We start from the raw sequence: 20,680 nt of genomic DNA, 5'->3' as shown, positions 1-20,680 counted from the left end.
AGGACCACTGGAAAAACCATAGCCTTGACCAGACAGACCTTTGTTGGCAAAGTAATGTCTCTGCTTTTTAATATGCTGTCTAGGTTGGTCATAACTTTCCTTCCAAGGAGTAAGCGTCTTAATTTCAAGGCTGCAGTCACCATCTGCAGTGATTTTGGAGCCCCCAAAAATAAAGTCTGACACTGTTTCCACTGTCTCCCCATCTATTTCCCATGAGGTGATGGGACCAGATGCCATGATCTTAGTTTTCTGAATGTTAATCTTTAAGCCAACTTTTTCACTCTCCTCTTTCACATTCATCAAGAGGCTTTTTAGCTCCTCTTCACTTTCTGCCATAAGGGTGGTGTCATCTGCATATCTGAGGTTATTGGTATTTCTCCTGGCAATCTTGATTCCAGCTGTGCTTCTTCCAGCCCAGCGTTTCTCATGATGTACTCTGCATATAAGTTAAATAAGCAGGGTGACAATATACAGCCTTGACGTACTCCTTTTCCTATTTGGAACCAGTCTGTTGTTCCATATCCAGTTCAAACTGTTGCTTCCTGACCTGCATACAGGTTTCTCAGCACGCAGGTCAGGTGGTCTGGTATGCCCATCTCCTTCAGAATTTTCCACAGTTTATTGCGATCCACACAGTTGAAGGCTTTGGTGTAGTCAATAAAGCAGAAATAGATGTTTTTCTGGAACTCTCTTGCTTTTTTGATATCCAGTGGATATTGGCAATTTGATCTCTGGTTCCTATGTCCATCTACATTGCTGCAAATGGCAGTATTTCATTCTTTTTTTGTGGCTGAGTAATATTATATTGTATATACATCACATCTTCTTAATGCAGTCATTCTCTGATGAGTACCCGGCTTTCTTAAACACGTCTTGGCTATTGTAAATAGTACTGATATGAACACAGAATTTATATTTTAAAACTCTAAAACCATTAGAGTATCCTTAAAACAGACCTTTGACCTAAAGGAAAAGTTAAACGTGTAAGTCATTTTAGACACGTTAACCTAGTTGTGGTAATCACCCTTTATCCCTCTGTCACATTCAGAGACCAAAGCCTTGAAATTTAGGAGAAATTACTCCCAGTCAACCTAGAGATTTCAATCAAGGACAAATGTGGAGCAGGAGGGGAGAACTTTAAGCACGAATGATGATCTGTTAAAAACTTGACACCAATAACACCAGGCATGATATTAACATGTGACAAGTTATGAGGAAGCGTGCCCTCATGTGTACATCCACAGGTGTAAGCAGGACCAACGGGACACTTCCAAATGGGCTGCCACAGAAACAACCAGCTGAAGCAAATACGCATGTAGTAACTATTCTTTAGTAGGGGCTCTTTCTCCATGTCAAGATGACAAAAGCCTTGAAAAGAAAAGTATGCTTCCAAAAATACTCACCATGCAAGCTAGCAAACTAGGACTAGATCCTAGCACAGAACATCAAAGGAAAATGTTTTTCAGGGAGAGACTGGTAGTTGCTGGGAGAGCTGAGGGCAGAGGCTTAGTTCTGTCTGGAGTTTTAAATCGTTGACGTGGTCAGTGGTTTAGCATCCTTTTCCTACAGTTTTGCTTTTCTTCTGAATTGGGTTTTTTCCTTACTTCTGAAAATGTCTTCTGTAAGAACTTAGGACCTTAAACTCTTAACTAGCACTCAAGGGTATTAAAGACAATTAAACACTTCAAAGCCTGGCAGTTTTACTTCTCCAGAAGAATCTCCATGCTTTCATTTAGAGGTTTTTTTTAAATTAAAAAAAAAAAAAGCTCTTACTGAAAAAAGTAGAAAAACAAGGTTGGTTTCAGATCATCTCAGTTGTGAATAGTTTCAGCTATTAATAGGAAGCAGTAATTAATTTACTTAAGGCCATACGCCACATGAAGGTAATTGATTCACCTACATGTAAGCAAACACTTTCACACCAGAGGCCTCACCCAGGTAGGCTGGTTAACCTGCCCCAAGGGGAGAAGTCTTTCCACCCCAGTGTACTACCACTGAACAGAGGCGGCAGAAATCAGATCTCCCCAACACAAATCCTCACCAGAAAGCAAAGTTAACCAGATTTGAGGTTCGCTACTAATAACAAAAAGTAATGACCTAGGAAGAAGCAAACATAAAAGAATAATCAACAGGAGGAAAATCTAGCTTCATCTGATGAAATGTCTGCAAAGGTAGACACTTCAATTTTTGATATTTTTAGCTTATTTTTAAAAAATGGAAAGAATCCACCTGCAGTGCTGGAGACTCAGGTTCAATCCCTGGGTCAGGAAGATCCCCTGGAGAAGGGAATGGCAACCCACTCCAGGATTCTTGTCTGGGAAATCCCATGGGCAAGAGGAGCCTGTCAGGTTGACAGTCCAAGAGGTCACAAAGAGTCACACACGACTGAGCAACTAAACATATGCCTACTGCGTTTCTGGATTGTTCGACAAATTAAAAAACAAAAAGATCGAAGGACAAATCCCAGCTTAGGTTGTTCTTTTTCTGTTAAACAAGCTGTGCGCTTTCTGCTTATCCAGCAAATGTTACCAGAGCAGCCACTGTGTGCTACTCCAAGGAGGTAAAATGAAGAACTTCTTACTTGGACAAAATAAGTATGCCTCACTGTTTCATAATGCTTTTTCTTTCTCCTGAGAAAGCTCAAAAAAAATTCTTGGCTGAGTTTTTCATTCCTCCTTGCAGCAAAAATAAAGCTGACCGAGAGCACGTTCTTCCAGCTCTGGTATTTACAACACCTGGTGAGACCGGAAGCCAAGACCTGGTTTACATGTCTTATCTCAAGTTGAACAGATTTAAATCCAAACCGGAGGGGAGCAGAACTCCCGCAGGACCTCCTGCTGGGTCCATCCACCGCGTCCAGCTTTGAAGCCCGCCTTCTCCAGTCTCTCTGCAAGCCCTGTGCCTGCGTCTCCAGAGGCTTCCCCCTGCCCGCACTCTTCCTGGATAGTCCCTGCAGTCCCGGAACAGAGTGCTCAACTCCCTCCCTGTAAATCCAGGCCTGTAGGCACAGGCTCCTACCCCAGTTTTAACAGAGGGGAAAAGACAAGGGGTTTTCAGGACTTTTTCAAGAAATGGGGATAACCAATATGAAATAGGCTTCCCCGATGGCTCAGCAGTAAAAAATCTGTCTGCAATACAGGAGTGTGTGAAAGTTGCTCAGTTGTGTCTGACTCTTTGGGATCCCATGGACTATTCAGCCCATGGAATTCTCCAGGCCAGAATACTGGAGTGGGTTGCCATTCCCTTCTCCAGGGGATCGTCCCAACCCAGAGATCCAACCCAGATCTCCGGCACTGCGGGTGGATTCTTTACCAGCTGAGCCACCAGGGAAGTCCAAGAATACTGGAGTGGGCAGCCTATCCCTTCTCCAGCGAATCTTCCCGACCCAGGAATTGAACTGGGGTCTCCTGCATGGCAGGCAGATTCTTTACCAACTGAGCTATCAGGGAAGCAAAGCAGGAGACCTGGGTTCAGTCCCTGGGTAGGGAAGATCCTCTGGAGACAGGAATGGCTATCCACTCCAGTATTCCTGCCTGGAGAATTCCATGGACAGAGAAGCCTGGCCGGCTACAGTCCATGGGGTCGCAAAGGGTCTGACATGATGGAGTGACTAAGCAACAACAAGAAATATAAAACAGATAATCAGCAAGGACCTGCTGTATAGCACAGGGAACTATACTCAATATTTTGTAGTAACATAAGGGACAAGAATCTGAAAAGAATAGATAAATGTGTATGTAGATATAACCGAATCACTTTGCTGTCCACCTGGACCTAACACAATATTGTAAATCAACTATTCGTGTGTGTGCTCAGTCGTGTCCGACTCTTTGTAACCCCATGGACTGTAGCCCGCCAGGCTCCTCTGTCCATGGAACTCTCCAGGTAAGAATATTGGGGTGGGTTTCCATTTCCTTCTCCAGGGGAACTTCCCGAAGCAGAGATCAAACCCTTGTTTCCTTTGTCTTCTGCCTTAGCAGGCAGATTCTTTACCACCAGTGCCACCTGAATGCTTCAGTTAAAAAAAAAAACAAGAAAAAAAAAAAAAGGAAAGAAAACAGAAATGTGGACAACCAAATGTTTGTTGAAAAAACTGGAGGACTCTAATGAACAGTCAAGGTGATACTGATGTCAGCATTTCAAGGACTGCTTATCAAACTCTCTGGGAAAAAAGTTGGCACCTTGAATGAATCAGCACTGGAATTTGATAATTACTCAAATTACTCAAAATTTGACAAAGGCCTCTTGGCTGCTGAAGCTGTCAGGTTCCCCACCACTTTGGAAAACAAGACTGACATGAGAATTAGTTAGGAAATACAGTATTAAACACACTGTATTTTTATGTGAATTTTCAAGTTCTCTGACAACATTCTTCCAGAGCTTGAGAAGGGAAGGGTCAGACGTCTGGCCCACAGTTAGTGGATCAAATCACTGGCGTAGGTCAGAAATAGCTGGGGCTTCCCAGTTGGCTCAGTGGTTAAGAATCCTCCTTGCAATGCAGGAGACATGAGTTCAGTCTCTCTGGTCTGGGAGGATCCCTGGTGCAGCGGAGCAACTAACCCGGTGTGATGCAACTACTGAAGCCTATGTGCCCTGGAGCCTGAGCTCCTCAACAGAAATGGCCACTGTGATGAGAAACCCGAGCGCTGCAATGAAGAGAAGCCCCCACTTTCCGCAACTAGAGAGAATCCTGGACAGCAAGGAAGCCCCGGCATAGCCATAAATAAATCAATGAGAAAACAACACCATCAGTGATAACAAAAATATAGGTGAATACCCATGGTTAATGTTATCGATTTTGGATCTGAACTGATAATGAACACTGTAAAAAAAGCAAAGTGTTCTTGAGATGCCATTCTCATTGTAGTCTGGCTTTAGCACCCGTTGATGATAAAATATTTTTCCTTTTAATTAACTTATTTTTAATTGGAGGATAATTGCTTTACAATATTGTGTTGGTCAGCCTTACATCAACATGAACCAGTCACAGGCATACACGTGTCTCCTCCCACTTGAACCGCCCCCCCCCACCTCCCGGCCCATCCCACCCTTCTAGGTAGTCGCAGGACACAGGGTTTGAGCTCCCTGCGTCATATAGCAAATTCCCCCCAGGCAGTCTACTTTACATATGGTAGTGTGTATGTTTCAGCGCTACTCTCTTCATCCTGCAAATTGTGTGGAAGGGATTTAAAACAGCTCTCTGGCTTATAAGAAAAATGAGCCCGCAATTCCTGGCTCCTCAGAGTTCCGTGTGGGAGTCCTGGTGTAAAATGATCTTTTACATGCCTGGTTGGAACTATGAGTTGTGTTTTTTTTTTTTTTAATAAATCTTTCTCCTCAGACAATACCTCTGAAATCACAACATTCATTCACAGTAAGAATGAACAGGGAGGGAAAAAAATACACAACAGATTCACGTCGCCCACACTTTACAACCTGATTGATGAAGTGAAGCTCAGCCGGAGCTCAGTCAACAAATTCACTGGTTCTTGATGCGTGCGGGGGACAAATTACATGCGGAAACCGAGGTCAGAGAGAGCTGGATTTAGGTTTTTAGCTTTCCACTCTAGAGGAATGCCTTTTCAGACTTTTTCTGCACCAGAACTTCTGCTCAACATCAGACGTTTCCAGCATCATCCCCTTCTCTGTACCATCTTATCTCTTTCATCTTTCTAGCCTTCCTTCCTCAACCCTTGGCCACCCCGCTCAACTTCAGGTTACTGCTTCAGCGTACGTACAAACCTCTCCTCCACGGCAGAACCCGGCCACTCATGAGCTGTCATGGTTCGTGCCCCCACACTCAAGGCTAAACTCGTCGGCATGATGAGTAAAGCCACGGCTCACCATTCGGACAACCTCCTGTCCTGCCCTTGTTGGCCTGGCTCCAACATTACCTCCTGAAAGGTCAGGGTATCTCTGACCTCTGCTTCCAAAAGATGCGTGGGCCTCTGAGATCGACTTCCACTTGACACCTGTATCACTCTCACTAGGTCACAAGTTTCTCGAAGGCTAGGACCATTTTCACTGACATCTATCTGCGTTCCCAGGTATGCCCAGCACAGAAGGAGCTTGAGTGTTCACGAAAGCGCTTCGAACCCTGGGGATCTTCGCAGAAAATGCCAAATGTGCCATTGTGGAAAACAGCCACTGGCCAAGCTCACCTGTTGAGTATACAAGAACAGAGCCATCTTTTGTCTTTCCATATAAGACAATTCCTTGAAGTGAGCTATACAAAAAGAATGATTTTACATACACTCAGAGAATTAGGTTTGTACGGGAGAGCTGTGGTGAAACATGAGTGTCATCTCATTTCCAGGTCTGAGAGGCCAGAGAAGTTACTTAGTCCTGCCCCCAGGACTTCAGGAAACTGAGGTCCACAAAGGTAAAGTGGTGAACCTGGTGGTTACACAGTGATTTGAAACCTTTGGTGGAGAGAGTTAAGTACTGTTCTTTTTCCCTGTGCCAGGCTCTATTAATTGGTTAATTTAAAAAAAAATTACAGCAGAAACTAACACAATGTTGCAAAGCAACTGTACTCCAATAAAAATTAATCGAAACAGTTTTTGGAACAAATGAAAAAAAGAAAGTAAAATAAAATGTAATCTGCAAACATCTAAAACAGAAGTGTATGAGGAGTGGTAGGTTTGTATCTCTAGGGACAGTTCAGTGACCAGAACATGGCAGGTGCCCCAACAGCCTACAAATACTGCTGAATGAACAGACCAGACCTTCAGATAACAAGAATAGGTAGAAAGTTAAATATTTCAAAGCACCAGCTGGACAACTAGTCTTCTGGGAGATGCAGCAGAAGCTGAAAAGAGAAAACGGAAAAAGAAATGAAGCCAAACAACAGAATGAGGGTTTGAGAAGGAACATACTATACAAACCAAGTTTTATAAAAGTAAGTACTCTTGGGACTTCCCTGGGGGTTCAGTGGTTAAGAATCTGCCTCCCGATTCTGGGAACTTGTGCTGGATCCCTGGTCAGGGAACTAAGACCCCACATACCACAGGGCAACTAAGCCCATGCACCACAACTAGAGAGTCTGTATGCTACAACTAAGACTGACACAGCCAAATAAATAAATAGATAAATAAATATTAAAAAAAAACACAACCTACTCTTACTCACTCCAAAGATGCTGGTGATAGAAAAGTTAATACAAAAGAGAATCAAGTCCTTGAACAGAGTTTTCTCCAGAAAAAATCTCGAAGTGGTCACTAAGTTCATGAAAAGATGCTCATCATTACTAGTCATTAGTGAAATGCAAATCAACACCACAATGAGACACCACTTCAGACCACTGGAGTGACAATAAAAGCAAAAACGCACAAAACAACAAGTGTTGGTGAGGATGTGGAGAAACTGGAATCCTCAAACATTGCTAGTGGGAATGTTAAATGGTGCAGCTACCACTTTGCAGAACCACTTTGGAGGTTCCTTCTAATTTCACTACTCACAAACCAAAAGGTAGAAACTACTCAAATGTCCATACACTGATAACGAATAAGTAAACTATGATATATCCATTCAGTGGAATATTACTCAGACACAAAAAGGAATGGAGTAGTGATTCATGCTATAAATGGATGAATCCTGAGGGCACTGTAAGTAAAAGAAGACAGACATACATTGTTTAAGTCTACTGGTATGAAATACCCCAAAAGGCAAATCCACAGAGGCAGAAAGCAGATTAGTGGCTGCCAGAGGCTAAGCAGGGGAGGAAATAGAGACTGACCGCTTAATGGGTATGGATTTTCCTTCTGCAGTGATGAAAAAGTTCTGGAACTGGATAGCGGTGATGGTTGCAAAACATTGTGAATGTACTACAGTTTATTGAATGTCAATTATACTGCAGTAAAGAATCTGCCTATCAATGCAGGAGACGCAAGAGACCCAGGTTTGATCCCTGGGTTGGGAAGATCCCCTGGAGTAGGAAATGGCAACCCATGCCAGTATTCTTGCCTGGAAAATTCCATGGACAGAGGAGCCTGGAGGGCTATAGTCCATGGAGTCAGACATGACTGAGCAACTGAGCGCAAAGATACTTGAAAGAAAAATTTTAAAACAGAGAGATACATCAAGGAAATGTTAACAACAGTAACAATGAAAAGATCACTTCTGGCTAAACTGTATTAGGGACTTCTCTGGTGGCTCAGACGGTGAGGAGTCTGCCTACAATGCGGGAGACCCAAGTTCGATCCCTGGGTTGGGAAGATACCTTGGAGAAGGAAATGATAACCCACTCCAGTATTCTTGTCTGGAAAAACCCACTGATGGAGGAACCTGGCGGTCTACAGTCCACAGAGTCACAAAGAGTCGGACACAACTAAGTGACTTCACTTTTCTTTCTTCCTATACCACATCAGACAAAATAGACTTTAGGGCAAAAATCCTCACTCGTGATAAAAGTAACTACATGATAATAAAAATTCAATTCCTGTTAGACAGTGTATGTCTAACAATATAAATTTACAGATGCATAGTTAGAAATGAAAATAGAAAGTTGTATGTACACATAGTCTCGGAATATTTTTAAGCTCAAATATAAGGAGATATCAACAAAGACCTCATTATAGTGGGATCTTTCAATACCCCTCTCTCAACTATTGACATGCTAAGCACACACAAAGTTAGTGAGAAACGATGAAATTAATAAAGTTCATTTACTGGAGTAGGAAATGGCAACCCACTCCAGAATTCTTGTTTGGAAAATCCCATGGCCAGAGAAGCCTAGCAGATTACAGTTCATGGGGTCACAGAGTCAGACGTGACTGAACACAGCACACAGAACGGCATTCAGTCATCACAACTGGAGGTGTTAACTAATATGAAGAGAGATGTATAACAGAGAAACGAGCAACAACAACAACAGGATTTCAATGAAGTTCATTTAACGGATATCTGTAGACCTCTACAGAACAAAATGAAAGAAAACAGGCTTCGCAAACACATCTTATGTAAATGTACTTAATGTCATTGATTTGTACACTCTAAAATGATAAATTCACTGTTCTATGTTTTTTACTACCAAAGGGAGAGAAAGAACCAAGTCTTGAGTGGTGGGTATTCGGAAACGTCCAGTCTGAAGATACAAGTTTGTATGGAACAATCACATCGCTATTCAATAAGGCAGCATGTTCTGCCCCACACATTTCTTTACCTTGGATCCAGATTGCATGGATTATAAACGTAGCACCTACTTCCTCAAAACACGATTCAAGATTAATGCTGCAGGTTTGGGAGGGGGACAACAGCATTGCTGAGAAGTGCAGCTTCAGGGTGGTTCTCTACAGAGGCTGCTATGGGGACTGCACGGTCCTGACGCCACTGTGCTAACGTGAACGGGAGCTGACCCACCCAGATTCAAGAGGGGAAGGCTGCAGGGCCCCAGGGGTAGAGCTGCCCAGCCTGTCGTCCTGGGAACATGCAGGCAGCGGTGAAGCCACCAACACTGCCACAGAGAGGTCAGTGGAAACTGAAAGGAAAAGCCGCCCTCTACCAGCAAAGGCTCAGGTTCTGGGATGCTCCTAGGATGTCCCGGTACCACTGGCAGCCATCCACAACCAAGTGGGTAAGATGCACTCGAACTTTTGTTCCAGAGGATGCCCTGTTCTCAGCTCTGCGCCACCTAAGCCTTTCCCCTCTCTCCCCCAGGCTTCAAGGCTCAGCTCTATCTCTTGTAGTTATTTGAGATGATCTTGACAATCAACACAGGGTGCCAACCACAGGCTCCTAAGGTGTCCGAGAACTTTGGAACCAGGGCCAGGTGTATCTTCAGCTCCCGATGAAGGCTTTACTTGATCTGGCTTTAATCAGTTTGGGTCGAGTGGCTGTTATCTAGGTGTGTTGGTGTGTTCCATGACTAGTTCAGCGCTCAGCACATTGCAAGTGGTCAGACAAGCTTGCAAATATTGCTGAATTAATTTACGATCACCCTCTGTGTTAGTTGCTCAGTCGTGTCCAACTCTGAGACTCTATGGACTGTAGCCCGCCAGGATCCTCTATCCATGGGATTTCCCAGGCAAGAATACTGGAGTGGGCAGCCATTTGCTTCTCCAGGGGATCTTCTCAACCCAGGGATCAAACTCCGGTCTCCTGCATTGCAGGCAGAGTTTCTTTACCCTCTGAGCCACCAGGGAAGCCCCACGAATGACCAGGGCCTGGCACTAAAACAGGCAAATCCTGCCCACTGCCTCAAAGAGAGTCAAGGTGGAGCCAAACGCCCTCATATTTTCTTAAAATCATTGTTCTTCTTTCCAGACTTTAAATAATCTGATTTTGGCTTTCTGATTTCTACTAAAAGACAAAATGTGTTACTTGTAAATTATCAGCATCCAATATCTTGCCCCCTCCCAAATGTAAAAAAACCTCTGAAGTGCTGTTACGAAGGCATATACCCAGTCCCTTAAAAATGGCCATCACAGGTCTGAGCAAGAAAATACACAAGATTCCATACATACACTGTCAGGTTTGGCAAGAGAGATTTTTGACAACTTCCACCCTTCCCACCCAATCCCAAGTAAATAGGGCACGTGTTTGTATTTCCACATTGGTCTCATAAACCAAAATACCTCCTCCACCTAGAAAAACAATCTAACATTCAGACACTGAGCTTTGAGGGCAGACTTTTTTCAGTGCATGCCACAGCAGTAAGAATGTAGTGCTTAAAGAAAAGCATCTTTAATAAACTTAGGTTCTCCTGTGACCTTACACATATCTGATTTGGTGTTTCTATAACTTCCAGAAATAGATTAAAAAAAAAAAAAGTAGTTCTCAATGAAAATTAGAGCCAGAGGAACCTTCTTCCTACAGTCTCCAGCAACAGACCTGAATGTTCTACTGTATTTAGCAGGGGGAAAGGCACAAAAATCATTTTCCTTTCCTGTGAGTTTTCATTTTGCACCAAGTGGGTCCTGGCAAAGAGTTAAATGTTTTTTGAGGTTAGTTTCTGCGGTTTAAAAAAAAAAAAAAGGCTAGATGCTTAAATTTAGACTCCGTAAAACAATACTGGGAAACTTTCAAAGCCTTGGAGAAATACTGGAGTTTGTTTTATTGCCTTTTGTTAAATTGCACCACATTAGCCACAAAGTCTTCTCTTTTTTAATCCCTCGCGCCCCGGCTCACGGGCAGTTCCTACCCGTTTCCCGCGTGACTCAGTTACCTGTTGGGGGTCAGGGTCTGGGGAGCGGGGGTGGGGACGGAAATCCACTGGTCACTTTGCGCAGGACCCAAGTTTAACAAGTGGCTTCGGCCACCTCCTGCCAATATGAGACTCGCCCTCCTGCCTGCGGCGGAAGGGACACAGTGCCCCGGGAGCTGGACAGCCGCTGCGGCTACTCCGAGGAGGGCAGAGAGGCCAGGGCAGGAGTGTTGGGACAACCCCGGACCGCTCTGCGAGCAAAGTAAGAAACATGCCACTGACCACCATGCGAGCCCCCCGCCCCCGCCAGGGCAGCCTCGGAGTCAGAAAGCCACGCGTACTCCCCACCGACCCCGAGCCGGGCGCACGCCTGCCCCTGGGATCCCGAGGGAGGTCCCGAGTTTCCTGGGTGAGAGGCCACCGGGCCGACGACAGCCCCTCGGACGGCGCCAGAGTCCTTCCTAACTTCCAAGGGACGAGATGCGAAAGAACCGAAGAACGCGCTTTAGAAGAGATCCCTGCCAGGACCGCACCGGAAGCGACACTCGGGAAGCCCAAGCCGGTGGCTCACTAGGAAAGGGGGTCGCCCTTCCCCCTAGGACCCTACTCGAACCCCGACTTCCAGCGGTCGGCTCCAAACGCCACCGGGTTCACTGTAGTGCGGGGCGAAGGGATCCGCTGCCAGGACGCCCTCCCGCTCTCCCACCCTGTCCGGGATAAAGAAGTCCGCACTCACCTGGCAGGAGCGCCCTCCTCCTGCGGGGACCGCAGGAGCCCACCCTGACTGCGGACCGGGAGCCGAGCGCCCGCGCCGCCCTCTCGCTTCTCTGTTCGCGCGTACCTCGCGGACCATCCCGGGCCGCCCCGCCGCGCGCGCGCTCTTGCGCGCCCCCTGCCGCGCGCTCCCGGCGGGGCGCTCGCTCCTGCGCACACCCGGCTGCGCGCTTTGCGCCGCGCCGCCACGCGTGCTCGTACGCGCTGCCCTGCTCGTACGCGGGGTCTTGGCTGTCCCGCTCCCCAAACTCACAGGGCGCGTGCCCGGGACATTTAAAGAGACCAGTCCCCGCGCCGGTGCTGCCTCCGGCACGGGTCGTTGGTGTCGGTGCCAGGTTTGAATTGGTCAGATCTGAGTGAACCTCCAGCCGCATCTCTGAATTACACAGAGGAAACACAGGGATTTGCATTTGAAAGTCGGAATGAAACGGAACATTTTTTTTCCTCCTCCTATAGTCAGCTTTAAAAGGTTATTTTGTATTTAGCGATAATAACTATCACGAATCAAATTCTTATTAGCCTCCGACAAGGCTTTTAATAGACACACATAATTTCATTAAATCCTTAGAAGAGCTGCCTGATTTCTCATCCGCATTTTAGAGAGGAGGAAAACGGAGGTTCAGAGAGGCGAAGAAACGCGTCCAAGAGGTTTTGACCCCATTGCTCGATGTCGTTTCTCCTTTATCACTGTGGAAATGTCCACTGAGGTTATTAGCTGGTTGTGGAAGGCTTTTGTAAGTTGGTGGAAGTGAAATTAATGTTGGTGGAAGTTAATGGGGTGGGACAACCCTGTACGAAGGGAGAAAGCAAGAGTTATGGGGTTTTATTGCAGGGTTTGAGATATACTCAAATGGCAGATACGATAAAAACCGTATTGCAGAGGGCTGCTGTGCTTATCCCCATTTTACAGAAAGCTAAGGAAGGAAGTGGTTGATGGCAAAGCATGACTGAGTCACTGGCGACACTTAGGGTGAGCCTTAATTCCTTAGGCCTGATATCATTTCTTTGCCCTTCCCAGGAGGAGGTACCTGATTAAAGGGAAGAAAACTTTTTCACTAATAACACATTGGCCTCATCTAACTCCCTGCATCTTTAATTAATGTTTACAAACACTTTAATCTACCCCACTTACTACTTAATTAGGCAAGTATTATTACCCCCTCTTTCTGAACCAAATCCAGAAGAGACTTAAGTCCTTAATCCTCCTTAAATAATGCACCTAAGCTTTCTGTCCATGTTCTTTTTATTTCCTCTTTTGTACCATATTGTTAAACATTAATATATTTATCATGAATTCGCTTGGTAAAAAAAATATTAAATAGCCACGGGTGGGAGGTAATATAGGCAACCTCTTTCATAAATTCAGATTTTAAAAAGACATTATGATAAGTGCTTCCCAGAATTTTTCTTTTCCTCTTTACTGGTTGTTGTTTTTCTTAGCTTGGTTAAACTTTTATGATGCATATGCATATGCTTAGCTTAGTTATTATAAAGTACACATTATGTTGTGCATACAAATTAAATTTTACATGGTATCTTCTTCCAGGTGAAGAGGAAATATAAGGAGAAAGAAATTGAAGGATGATAGGATTAGGAAGGAAGAAAGGGGAAAGAAAAAGGCAAGCAAAAAAGCTGGGAAGGGGACAAAAAATGAACAGGGAGAAAAATGAGACTGAGTTTCAACCAAGGCAGTAGGGGATGAAGCCAGCCCTGCTAACTGGGAACTGAGCTTTGTGGGAATTTCAAGCAGGCTGCCGTCTTTGGGGCTGGTGCAGAACTGGCCAGGGCCCAGTGTGAGAACCTGAGTCCTCTGCACCCCTGTCCACGCACCTCTGTGCCAACTGAACATACCCAAAGGCGTTAGAAGGTGAGAAAGGACATAAAGTGAAATAAAAGCGAAACACGGGTTAGAGGGGGAATTAAAAGATTGCTATCCTTAAAAGTACTTTTTTAAAAAATTTAAAAGTACTTGGGTAACATCAGTGGAGAAAAGAGCAAAGAAACACCTGGAGGGTTATGGACCTGCAATTTTTGCTATTTTAAAATCCATGATACTTTGCTTTCTGTTCACTTGACTTTTTACTGAATTCCTTTGAGGCTGGTCTTTGCTAAGAAAATACCGGTGATATAGGGCCCCAAATATTAGATGATTATTCTTATTACCTTTGTATAAGTTTAAAACTTTTAAGTAAACTTTTAAAATGTAAGCTAATGATTTTTCGTATTAAAATGAGTACTGTGCGAATTGGCTTGAGAAACTGCAAAATCTGTAATGACCACTAGAGGGAGGTAGACAGGAAATGGGAAAGAACAGAAAATAAATCTCAAGAGTTTTCTTTACTAAAAAATTATAGTATTTTAGAGCTAAAAGGGGAGATATCAAAAGACATGATTCTCCCTTTCTCTCTCTCTCTCTCACTCTCTCTCTCTTTTGGCTGCACTGTGCGGCTTGCAAGGATCATGTTTCTCCGACCAGGGATTGAACTCTGGCCTGGCAGTGGGAACACCGATTCCTAACAACTGGACCACCAGGGAATTCTCCAAAAGACATGGTTTTGATTTATACTTCTTCCATTTAGAATATGTGTAAACTGGAACTACCGTATTCCTTTTGAGACTCAGTTTCTTACTCGTATGATGAAGTTATTAAACCTACCTTAGGAGGCGAAAATAAAATTATTTTAAAGTTTATTTGAACAAGTAGCAGATGAAAAATGTTAAGAAAATAATGAAAGTGAAGAAAAATACAGGAAATTTCCCCACTTGTTAGTTAAACATAGTATAAATAATAAAGTGAATGTTAGCATATACAAATAGAATGTTAGTATATATTTAACGATATAGATAATAAAATGGAGTAGATAACTCAGAAGAAGACAATGGGTGGATATAGTAAAAAAGTCAGTACAGTGTAGATTTTAATATGTGGTGGAGTCATCTAAAATAAATGAAAAAAGGACAGATTCTCAGTAAATGGACTTAAGAAACTAGTAATTTGAAAAAAAAATCAAGTTGAGCTCATACCTTTCATTATGTGTTAAAAGAAATTTCAGCTACATTAAAGAACTTTAAAACTAGAAAATTTAGGCAAATATTAATGTAACCTCAAAATGAGGAAATAAAAGAAATGAAAAAATCATAAAGGAAACGACCAATAGACTACATTACATAAAAGTTTTAAAATTCTGACAACTAATTAAAAATATTGTAAGCAAGCAAAGTTTGAATAGAAAAAAAAACTTACAAAACTATAGAAAACAAATCTGGCAGTTCATTTCATCCTCAATACAAGAGTACACACACATTGTTAAGAAAACTAATAATTCAATGGAAAATTTTTCTTAAAGAGGAAATAAAAATGATTAGTGTGTATGTGTCATGATATATTTTTAATTTTAAAATTAATTTATTTATTTCGACCACACCATGAGGCTTGTGGGATCTTAGTTCACCAAACAGGGATCACAGTTGTGCCCTCAGCAATAAGGGCATGGGGTCTTAGACACTGGACCACCAGGGAATTCCCATGTAATTATATTTTAAAGTGTTTGGATTATCCAGTAATTTAAAATTAAAATAGTAAGCAATATTCACATCTATTATATTAGAAAAAAATTTAATTCTAACATTTAGTAGTGGCAGGAGTGCAATGAAATGGAAAGTTTTATATACTATTGGTGGGACATAAGTTGATATAACTTTTACTGGAAAAATATTTGTATACTTTGGCCCTATAGTTCCATATCTAGGGATTCTATAGAAATAATCAGAGATGAGTGCAAAAATTTGTGCACTGTCTCCTTTTTAATAATGTCAAAAAATTATAAACCAAAAAAGTCCAAAATTAGAGGAAAGTCTCAGTCGTGTCTGACTCTTTGCGAGTATGCACACATGCTCCTTAAGTAAACTATTAAGCAGCTCTTAAAAATGAAGTATTTTTCATGAACACAAGAAAATACCTAAAGGGGAAAAAAGGAACTTTACAAAATTGTGTGAAATTACTGTTTCAGCTATGGAAAATGCGTGTATAAATTTTAAAAATTGAGTGAATATATCAAAAGGATGACATTCTTTCTGGTGGTGAGCATGTCATTCTTATTTTTAGTATTGCATATATCCCAAATTTTCTGTTCTGGTTCTGCATTACTTTTATAAATCAATATAGGCATACACATCTTTTTGAGACAATAAATGCCAATATGCATAGCATAGAGCCTGGCTTATATCAAACAGTCATTAAATATTTGGTAGATGATAGAAGGAAGGAATAGAAGGAGACTGATGTACTTCAAGGATGACTTGCTAGTGAAATTTCTTGATTTATAAAAAGAAATTACTCTACCAATGAGGAAATTACAACCTGGAGGGCTTTTGGTGATGATTTTAAGAAAAACTTTAAAAGATGACAATAAAGTGGTCCCATACTTCCTGAAAGCAAATAGATCATGTGTTACCTTGTTTGTTTTCCAGGTCGATATTCTGTAGGAGAAATACATGTGGAAGGAACAAATATGGAAGAAAATGGTAAATAAATTACATCTAAATTCAATAAGAGTCTGAAAGAGAAGCAAGGTTCTAAGAAGATTCATGGTGAAGAAGTGCCGTTCATTAGAGCTTCAGGACCCGCCAAGTGACCGAGGTCCAAACAGGAAGACAGGATGTATGGAGCCCATTCATTCTGCATCCAAAAATAACTTGTGGTTTCTTGTGTGCCAAGTGTTATGAAGGGTAAAGTCCAGGAGGTGCAACAGAGAGCAGTATGGGTGAGTTCCCTGTCGAAGGGGAATTTATGGTCCAGGAGGGTTTGGGGGATACAGACAAGACTCCAATGATAAACTAGTTGGTCACCATCTATCTTTTAATCCCCAAATAGAGTAGAAGTGATTCTGTAAATAAAACAATGGTAAGGTGAATGGTATCCCCTCCCCCACCCCGCCCGCCTCGAGAGATAAGCCTGAGGACTCATGGTTGGTCTAAATTTGGCCACGGACAACTTTGTTTGCTTCTCCTGTTATCTGGCTAGCTTCCGGTTTGCAGATGGAGTATGCAAAGCCAACACGGTTTTGGAAATGACTCCAGGAACCCGTGGGTGTCTGGGGAGCCGGGGGATAGGAGAGCCTTATAGAAGTTTCCTGTGCAGTGTCTTTTAATCCTCTCCATCTCCCCTCAAACTTCACTAATGCCTCCACTCCTCAGGAATGCTTTTGGAGTGAACCTTATTCTCAGGAGATTTGAATATGGCTGAAACTGGCCTCGGGTGGGTCTCTGAGCCAGGACCCAGTGAGACCTGGTCCTGTTTGTGTCAGGGACATTTGAAAGGAGAGATAAGTACAGTGCATTGGAATACTTAACATTTGTAGCTTGTGTTACCTTCTGCTAAGTTGAATTCTCCTAAAACAATTTCAGTGAAAGGATTTCATTGCACCCAGTTTCTAAGTTTGAGGGCTGATGTTTTTATACAATTCCACTGTGACCAAGCCATAACTTCTTCTTTGAAGTGACCCTTAACTTAAGGATGTTGATTCTCTGATTTCAAGGGAGCAAGATGTGCCTAGTGTTACAGTCAGAGAGTCAGAGGAATCACCAAGCAGGGTCGTTGACCACTTAGCCAGACAGCACGGTCCAAGTCTGTCCCCAGCTTTACGGATTCAATAACTTGATTCCTTCAGGACCATCTGGATGTGACCAGGCGCTCCGACACTGGGTCTCAATTGTATTCCCAAGTGGCGATATTGGTGGAGGAAAGGATGGGGAAAATCAAACTGGCAGTTCTTTGATAAGCTTAAAAATATTTTACTTCAATTTCAAGATTGTTAAATAGGGTTTAAGGTATTCTCTCTACAGAGAGTCACAATACGAAAAGAAAAAGAAAAATGGGAGCACCAAATGCTCCCATTCACTGTGTGATAAAATGTGAGATTTTTTTCCCCCCTCTTGTCCTAAAATTGCCCTGAGAGCCAAAATACTTATTATTTCTTACACTCCCAGTTGAAGAGGTTACTAGGAACTAAGCCCCTCCTCAAGACTTATTGACAATTGATGCTGCTGAACTGGCCCTTCTGACATCCACACTCTCAACCCCATTTCCAAACCAAGGGGCTTGCAGGTCCTAAGCTTTGTGGAGGCGCAGTTAGTATTCACAGTGGGAAGCTGGTCCCTGTCCCCTGTAGGGGACTGGAGGCAGGGGCGGAATATATTCCCTCTCTGTCCTCCCCTTTCTAATTCTCTCCACGTTGACTGATGAGGGACTTTACATCCACAGAATCCCTTTTGCCATAAAATGTGGCATAATCACAGAGGCGACATCCCAGCATATTTACAGGCTCCACTCATGCTTCAAGGGCCTGGAATCTTGGGGGCCAGTTTAGAATTCTGCCTGCCACAGAGAGGATGAGGGATGAGGTACCTTTAATCCCTGAAGCCAAGTCTGGGGAGAGTCTTAAGACAGTCACTTATGAAGACTGCAGTACAGCAGAACAGGGAAATTGGACTCTTGCTAGGGTGACCCTGTAGCTGTCCCCGGGTCACAAGATGATTAGCAGGGTAAGAAGGTCTTAGCAAGCATTCTAGGAACCCAGGAGCAAGGCACAGTGTGTCCTCCCCTCTGAAGTTTGGGAGCAGCCATAAAAGGCTTGTTACTTGCCCAGGTGGAGATTTCAGGGTGGTCCCTTCCATCCGGGTTGAAGGACTGCAAGAACAGTAGGGCGGAGGGAAGATGGGGACCTCTAACCACCCCACTCTTCAAGTCCATCCAGGTTTTTTAAGGGGACCCCTCAGTTCCTGGGGCTCCGTAAGAGGGAATACATTTACTGACGGGGCAGAACCAGCAAGCTGCTGGTGGGGAAAGCGGGCAATGGGCCAGCAATTGAATTTCAGATGGAATGCCTAGGACTGAATCTTTTGAAAAAAATTTAAAACATTGTGGTAAAATACACGTAAAATTTACAATTTTGACCGTGGTAGTGTACAGTTCAGTGCCATTAAGTACATGCACAATGTTGTGCAACCATCACCATTGTCCATCTGCAGGACTTTTCCATCATCCCAGACGGGACCTCTGTCCCCATTAATCTTTCCCTCTCATTCCCCAGCCCACACCCAAGGCACCCAACACTCTGCTTGCTGCCTGTATGATTTTGATGACTCTAGGGAACTCACATAAATGAAATCACACAGTACTTGTCTTTTCGTGTCTGGTTTCTTTCATTTAGCACATTTTCAAGTTCACCCATGTCATAGCATGGGCTAGAATTTCCTTCCTTTTTATCAGTTCAGTTTAGTTGCTCAGTCGTGTCCGACTCTTTGCCACCCCATGAATCGCAGCACACCAGGCCTCCCTGTCCATCACAAACTTCCGGAGTTTACTCAAACTCATGTCCATCGAGTCGGTGATGCCATCCAACCATCTCATCCTCTGTTGTCCCCTTCTCCTCCTGCCCCCAATCCCTCCCAGCATCAGGGTCTTTTCCAACGAGTCAACTTTTCGCATGAGGTGGCCAAAGTATTGGAGCTTCAACTTCAGCATCAGTCCTTCCAGTGAACACCCAGGACTGATCTCCTTTAGGATGGACTGGTTGGATCTCCTTGCAGTCCAAGGGACTCTCAAGAATCTTCTCCAACACCATAGTTCAAAAGCATCAATTTTTCGGCGCTTAGCTTTCTTCACAGTCCAACTCTCACATCCATCCTTTTAATAGTTCAGTAATAATCCATTGTATGTATGTGTCTGACTCTTCTTGACCCCATAGACTGAAGCCCGCCAGGCTCCTCTGTCCATGGAATTTCCCAGGCAAGATGGAGTGAGTGCAATTTCCTTCTCCAGGGCATCTTCCTGACCCAGGGATCGAACCTGAGTCTCCTGCCTTGGCAGGAGAATACTGCCACTGTGATACCTGAGAAGCCCCACTGTGTGTATAGACTGCACTTTTTTTAACCCATCCTTCTGAGGGACATTCTTCTAGGGACTTCCCTAGTGACTCAGATGGTAAAGTATCTGTCTGCAATGTGGGAGACCTGGGTTCGATCCCTGGGTTGGGAAGATCCCCTGGAGAAGGGAATGGCAACCCACTCCAGTATTCTTGCCTGGAAAATCCCATGGATAGAGGATCCTGGCCGGCTACAGTCCCTGGGGTCGCTAAGAGTCAGACGCGACTGAATGACTTTCACTTCACTTCTGTGGATGGATGCTGAGGTTGTTTTCACATTTGGGCTATTGTGAATAATGCTGCAGTGAACTTGGGTGCAAAAATTGAGTTCCTGCTTTCAATGATTTGGGGTGTATACCCAGGAGTGGAATTTCTGAATGGTATGGTGTGTCCATGTTTACTTTTTCCTGGAGCCACTATACTGTTTTCCACAGTGTCTGCACCATTGTAGATTCTGACCCGTGATGTCTGAGGGTTTTAGTTTCTCCACATCTTCATCAACACCTGCTATTTTCTTTATTGTCAACATTGTTTAATAATTAGAATTGAATCTTAAATACAAAAATGAGACTGGTCTAATAATCAAAAACATTAGGCAACTTTTACAGTCTAGCCAATCTGATCACCGGTGTCCTGCTACTCTGTGGGAAATGGGAACTCAGCGGAGAGCAGCTGGGGACGGATGCTGATAACGAGGGAACCATTCCATGCTCACACCCTAACAAGGTGAGAATCTTCTGTAAACCAGTTACAGGCATAGAGTTCTTTTTCTTAAAATGCTTACTAGCTTTGAAAATGATTCATGTAAGAATGCAGCAGCCCAAACATATTTACTGCC

The 20,680-nt window shown here is 43.5% G+C and overlaps 1 protein-coding gene across 1 annotated transcript in view; it reads right to left on the bottom strand.

Annotated features, from left to right (window-relative positions):
• Positions 1-11,998, bottom strand: part of PROSER2 (proline and serine rich 2) — a 42,751-nt gene extending 30,753 nt beyond the window's left edge. The window contains exon 1 of the mRNA XM_065919550.1: positions 11,880-11,998. The gene's annotated coding sequence lies outside the window, so the exon portion shown is untranslated. The remainder of the gene's footprint in view (positions 1-11,879) is intronic.
• Positions 11,999-20,680: the final 8,682 nt, after the last annotated feature.

This window comes from Muntiacus reevesi, chromosome 2 (assembly GCF_963930625.1).
Source record: "Muntiacus reevesi chromosome 2, mMunRee1.1, whole genome shotgun sequence".
NCBI classification, from domain to species: domain Eukaryota; kingdom Metazoa; phylum Chordata; class Mammalia; order Artiodactyla; family Cervidae; genus Muntiacus; species Muntiacus reevesi.
The sequence above is the reverse complement of the archived record's forward strand: the minus strand, read 5'-3'. Positions and strand labels throughout refer to the sequence as shown.